Source organism: Musca vetustissima, unplaced genomic scaffold (assembly GCF_032173495.1).
Source record: "Musca vetustissima isolate MV318-11 ecotype Yass unplaced genomic scaffold, APGP_CSIRO_Mvet_v1 utg43686, whole genome shotgun sequence".
NCBI lineage: Eukaryota > Metazoa > Arthropoda > Insecta > Diptera > Muscidae > Musca > Musca vetustissima.
This window is the reverse complement of record NW_026885159.1, coordinates 38,072-45,484: the sequence shown is the minus strand read 5'-3', so window position 1 is coordinate 45,484 and position 7,413 is coordinate 38,072.

Sequence of the window (7,413 nt, the reverse complement as noted above, 5' to 3'; positions counted from 1 at the left end):
GTTCCACTAAGTCCACTTATCCTGAAACCTGCATTTTCTGTTTTAATTCCAATTCATTGCACTACTTTATAAGCGCTCTGACTGTAAAGATTTCCCTAGAATATTTTATTTTAAATAATGCTGTTGGGAGCATAATGTCATCATGACTCACAGACACATGTGTTTCCACATTGGAAGCTAGAACTGAAGTAGACGAGCATGGCATTTCATCAATAATATTTTCAGTTGTAATGAGGGCATTTGTTTGTCGTCCATTAGATGAATGGAATGAAATTTGATTATCCCTTGTATCCCTTCTTGTGTGGTGGTTGGTAAATGCAGTTTGGAGTGATGCTTTTTCTTACAAATCATGCATCGATGAACGCTGACGCATTTTTGAGACAAATGTCCGCTTGTCAAACAATTATTAAGAATGCGCATTTTGATGCGCTGGATAATCATTATTAAAGCCTGTTGCTTGATTTCAAAGACAATCTATTCGCTCTAGCAACCGATGTCTATTTTTTAAGCAATCGTCCATTTCTGACCATTTGGGTAGCTCAGAATGTGATTCGAGCGATTGCTCCCAAAGAGTTAATGTATCAACTGGAAGCTTAGTTGAACAAAAATATTTTAAAATTGGATCCCATTGATCTACATTTATACTATGAGCTTTCAATATAGCTAAACATTCACCGATTGAATTTTTTTGATATCTTTACTAGATTCAACCTTTGCTGCTGAAATATTGAATAATATTTTCAGTTGGTTATCAACTAGCACCCTTACATTTTCGTATCGCACTGATAAAGCTTCCCAAGCTAACGAAAAATCAGATAATGGGTACCGATCTACAGTTCTACCAGCCTCACATTTAGTTTTATTACGCAAATGGTAAGCTGTCGGTTTCGTATTCGAACATAACACAAGTTGTTGAATTCATGATTTATTGTTGTAATATGTATTTATTATTTTATTTAAAAGAGGTAATTTATTGTTAATTTTATTTTATTTAATATTATCTGTTTATAATTTATTATTATTTAATTTGTTTTTTGTCTAAGCAAACTTTAACTTTCAATAAATATATTGAAAGTTAAAGTTTGCTTAATAATTTTTTGAAGTTAATTGAAATGTTTTTTTTTTTTGTTAAAAAAAAACTGTATATATAAAGTTTTATTGAAAATATTAATATGTATTTATGTTTTTTTTTATTATTTGTATTTAATTTATATAATTTTGTACTTAATTTTATTACAGATAAAAATTTGATATTTTATTTATTAATTTTATTATTATTTATTAATTTTGCCATTTCGTTTGTAACTCATCGAAATATTCATTTCCGGCCCTATAAAGTATATATATTCTTGATCAGGGTAAAATTCTATGACGATCTAGATATGTCCGTCTGTCCGTTCGCCTGTTGTAATCACGCTTTCTTCTGAAGGAATTGAGATAGGGAGTTCGAAGATGGGATATATCGGTCCACCTATAGGCATAGCCCCCATATAACAGTACCACCAAATTTTCGGTACTTTGGGGTTCTTGAGCTCGTTTTTCAACCGAATATGCTGAAATTTAGTACATTGATTTCTTATTGGGTACTAAATGTCTCCACAAAAAATTATATATAGGTCCACGTTTTTTTGGTAGCCCCCATATAAAGGTAACTCATAATCTTCAGTATTTTGGGGGTTTTGATCGTACTTTTCCACCGAATTGGCTGTAATTTAGTATTTTGATTTTTTATTAGGTACCAAATCTCTCCACAAAAAATTATAAATATAGGTCCATTTTTTTCGGATAGCCCCCATATAAGGGTACCCCCAATTTTCGGTAGTTTGGGGTTCTTGAGTGCATTTTTCTACCGAATGCGTTGGAATTTGGTATTTCGTAGTCGTATATGGTAACAAAACTCTCTACTAAAAATGTTTAATATTCGCCCCTTTTTTGGGGCGTCCCCTATAACCCCATGTTTATATTAAAATAATTATATAATTTGTTCCGTGTTTGGGTTTGGTTCCAAATCTCTGTTGTAATCATTTCACCTGCGGAAGATACGAAAAACTAGAATATAAGGTTCGATAATTAATCTAAGTTTATTCATATATATGAACTGTAACCCAGATTTAGGCCCAGCCACTGCGTGGGAGGTAGCAGAAGGAGTGGACCGACATTCCCCATGTTCGAACTTGAACTAATATTGGATGAAATAATAAGATGGGCAAAGTTTAGATGAAATCAAAAATTTTTTAAACATATTTGGTCCAAAGATACATGGAGTCTAGGTCCTATAATTAGGACCATAATCGGTTTGTACAAATGTCGGTATAGGTACACTTTTTGGTATGGTCCCTTTATTTTTATTTCATGTACCTGTCAGTATATCTATGATGGAGGGCATCCAAAGTTCTGGCCGGCCGAACTTAACGCTTTTACACTTGTTATAAATCACAAATTGTGTAACTTTCGTTACGTTCGTCACCCGTAGGTTACGTCACAATAACTTGTTCCCTTTCGTGAACCCTACGTTTTGAACACCTCACATATGATCGATGATCAGTATGGCAACTGACAGATCGATGTAAACAACAAAGAACAGATGATAATCACTTTTTCAATGTTGTAAAATGCCAAAATGATGGAAAAAAATAAAGTGGGAGTGATATTTTAAAAAAATGTGTTAGTGTATTTGTGCTATGTTAAGGAGTGTTAGATATTATAAACACGAAAATTTTCCAATTTATTTCACAAAATTTTGCTTAAATGACTGTATTACTTTGTTGTATGTATTAGTGATAACAAGAAACAACACAAAGCCGCCACAATCAAACACAAGCATAAAAAATTGCAAAAACAAATTCAACTATTTTGTTGGCAAATCAGCCGATTCTTTATTTAAGAAGGCTACGAAGGACCATGTATAATTTCCGATACAGTCGAAAGGACTTGTAGTGATTTTAATTCTACTGAGTAGTTTTAGAATCTAAGACGGGCGGAAATGACTGACAACAATAGAAATTTACAATTACAACAACACAACGTGTATTCAGACGATACTTAAAACACTTTAAACACAATTTAATTCAAATTCGACTGTCGGTCGTTCATTGATTATTTTAAAACAATGTTTAAAATAAAATTAATCAAGAAGAAGATTTATTATTTGTATCGGTGGAGATGGGTCGATGAGGTCCATATCGATATCGTCATCCATCGGGTTGGGCCGATTCCCAACAAAACATTAGTACCACTTATTACTTGTACTACTTCTCGTCGGTATGGCTGCACTCACATATAATTGTTTTCGCTAAACGCTTAAGTCATCGTACATATTGTTGTGCATGGCACTTAATATTGTTTAGCACAAATAAATACTCAGCATTGTTTGAAACCCTTTTGTAAAGTTCTTGTGTTTTATTTCAATCTTTGTTTCGTTTGTTTGTGTGACCGTCAATACTGTATCGCATTCGAAGAATAGAAAAAGTTCGGCTTCGCCTCCATGTGCAACTTCAACTCCTCGTTCGGCCCCTGATTCATGTTGCGTTCTTTGTTCAAAGCAACACCGATTATACCTTTTTCATCGGCTTCTAAGTAGTACACCTGCCGATAGTTTTAAATTGGTCAAAAAGCATCGTTTGTGACTATATTGATTTTTAATGGAAACGAAGTTAAAAGTTGTAATAGTTCTTGTAGAAAGTGCAATCATAGACATTACACTCTATTGCATCGAGATAGCTCTGTTTTCGACCATGAAATTTAAATGTTAATGTTAGTCATTCGGTCTCATCGACTGTGATTGATCCACCCACATCGGTAGGCACTGCTTTCCGACAAACATTTCATGGCACGCAGAACAAACCAGTTCTATTGGGAACAGCTATGGTTAATATTGTTAACCATGGTGCTTGTTTTCCTGCTCGGGCGCTAATGGGTCCGGCTTCTGAGACGTCCTTAATTTCCGAACGACTTCAGAAAAAATTGAAATTACCGGCGAAGCCCACAATTTCGACAATTCGAGACGTAAATAGTACTGTTGCCGTTACTTGTCGAAAAATATATGTTCGCTGCTCGCGTAAAATACAAAATTCGGTTGGATAGTTACTGGTCCTATAACATAAATTGATTTCGTAAATCATACGAAATCGTTGTAAGGCGGCTCTCAACAAACATAACACAATTTGGCTCACATATCGCGGGGTCCCTAATGGCCCTTTCGTACAACAGGTAATTGATGATCTGTATGATCGCATGGTCGCTATTGGCCCTATAATTAGCAAGTAAGCTTGTTTTTTGAAAAAATTTACAAAAAAAGAATGATGAAAAAATATTTGAAAAAATGTAAAAGGGTTTTCTCTCCATGCAATATGTCGTTATGTATAATATATTATATTTGTTAAAACATATGGATAATCCAAGTGAGGTGGCAAATGTTTAAGCAAGAAATAAATAGTAAGCCTTTTATGTGAACGGAATTAACCGTTGTAATCTGTCTACTCCACATTATTACATCATTGTAATAGTATGAGGCTGACAGATTTCAGCGGACAATTGTTTACATTCTGGTTTTGCGCCAACTTTAGGCATCTTTATGTCAACAAACATGTACAAGTTCCGATACAGTCCAAAGGACTTGTAGTGATTCTATTTCTACTGAGTAGTTTTAGAATCTAAGATTATTGTTGAACAACAATAGAAATTTGCAACTACAACAACACAACGAGTATTCAGACGATACTTACGTTTTATTGACTGCAAATTAAAACACAATTTAATTCAAATTTGACACTGTTGGTTGTTTATTGATTATCTTAAAACAATGTTTAAAATAAAATTAACTTTTTTCCACTTGAAGAAGAGTGATTATTTGTGTCGTTAGAGATGGGACTTTAACGATAAATTATTTATCTAGGTCGATGAGGTCCATATCGATAGCGTCATCCATCGGGTTGAGCCGATTCCCAACATGTCTGCCCTCTTGCACTGTTGCAACCGTCAATGCAGTGGCAATTCGTTCTAACATCGTCAAAACTCGACTCATCATTTCCGGCGATTGACGTTGAGAATCTTCACTTTCTTTCTTTGTCCGTTGTTTCTTTCCTTTTTGATTGGTTTGTTGTTGATTTGGTTGCTTATTTTTCTTTTTTCGGGAATTTGTTACCGTTTGTTGCCTTAGAAGCAAACCCAATTGTAATTGTTGTTGTAGTTTCTGCTCTTTGATGGGTATACGGATGAGATCTTATTGACCCTATGTTACCGCCAATAGCGATTGTGGGATTGCTGCACATTATGATCCCCGATCCCATTGTTGTGGGTGTTGAATGATGTAGCAGCGTGTTGTGTCGACCACCACACAAACGACAACTCCTCATCCACGTACATGATCGCACAAAATGGTTTCTCCCTAAACAGTTTATGCAATATTTATGAGCACCTACTGCACGTTCCCTCTGTATAGTACTCATTGAAGTAAAAACTGGACATTTCCAGAGGGGGTGTACGCCGAAGCAAATTAAACAAATTTCTCCTGTGCCCATATTCATACGATCGTTCTATAAGAAATATACAAAAATACAGAGGGGAAAAGGGATGCCATTCAAGCCATACTATATTAGTTATCGTATGTTATTTACAACACATACACTCAATACTGCTCTACTGACATTTACTGACTGGAAGTACACACAATTTTAAAATTGGACGAGATATGATACCTGTCGTAGTTTTTACGTCAACTACTCTTACATTATCGTCGTGACCTTTATGCGCTTTTACCGCACGTTCCATTTCCCAGTCATTAGAAGGCAGCAATTCATCTTTGACTAATACAATACCGTTTTCCTCAACATTTCGCTCAGGATATTCCCATTTATATCTTTTATGGAGTTCTTATATATACTCTGTTTTCCATTTTTTGCTAAAGTTGTGATGTAGAGATTTAATTTTTTCCAATCTATTTTTAGTGATAAATGGCTATGGATGCATTTCTGGAGCAAATATCAGTTAACCACCTCTTATAAAATGTACTGGTGTTAATGTTTCCAAATCTTTAGGATCTTCTGATAGAGGTGTTAATGGTCTAGAATTTATTACACTTTCAATTCTAACTAAGATTGTTGAAAATTGCTCATAAGTATGCCGCTAGCACCTACGAAGTTTGTTCGATTATCCGACATTAAACACTTAGGTAACCCTCGTCTACCTATAAATCTAGCAAATGTTGCAAGAAATGCTTCAATAGATAATTCTGAACACGCTTCAAGGTGGTTGGCCTTTGTGGAAAAGCATACATATGACTTTTGGTATGGCGAATTCCTTACAGTGCCGCCTTTAATTTGGAATTAATTTGGATATAAATGAAAAATTAACTTTAACGCTACGGGCTTCTAAATTTGTATCAAGGGAAGTGACATCAGGAATATTCCAAACAGAATTATCTAAACTCAACCAACTGGGTCCCTTCCACCAAAGAGAACTCGCAGCAAGTTCTGAAGGCGATGTTCCACGACTTCCCAAGTCAGCCGGGTTAACTTCAGACCTGACGTGAAACCAATGATCATTTCCAATATTTTGTTGAATGCGGCAGACCCTATTTGCCACAAAAGTGGTCCAAGTAGTGGGAGTTTTTCTTAACCACGCTAACACTATGGTCCAACAATAGATTTTATGAATTGGAATCTCTAAGTCATTCAATATAGGCTTTAAGAGTTCCGATGCTAATACCGCTCCACACAATTCTAGACGAGGCAACGAAATAGTTTTAATGGGTGCTACTCTTGTCTTGGAAGCCAATAAATGAACAAAAATTTCACCCTGAGGGTTTCGAATACGAACATAAATTACCCCCGCGTATGCTTTCTCCGAAGCATCCGAAAACACATGCAACTCTGCTAATGAATTTGGTTTATATTGAACCCAACGAGGAATTTTTATAGAGTTCACATGAGGGTAATTTTCAACAAACGTTTGCCAAGAATTATTGGTAGAAGTAAGAAGACAATCATCCCATCCTATATTGTCTAACCAAACCTTTTGCATTATTATTTTTGCTACCACTATAACAGGTGCTAACCATCCAAGGGGATCAAACAATTTAGCGATATGAGAAAGAACTTATCGCTTCGAATAGTTAGGTTTGCAAGGAATAGAATTCACACAAAAGTAGAACGAATCTAAACTAGCATTCCATCGTATACCTTGGAACTACTTGCCTCAACGAAAGAAAGAACCTGAGCGTCAACTAAATGGGTAGGGGGCAAACGAGCCAGTACTGTTTTTTCGTTTGCGGTCCACTTTCTCAATTCAAATTTAGCGGTGGATAGGGTAGCAATGAGCTGGTCTCGAGCAAGCAAAGTTGATTCTAAATCATGTGCACCAGCGAGGACATCATCCACATACATGCTATTGCGTAGGATTTTTGAAGCTAAAGGA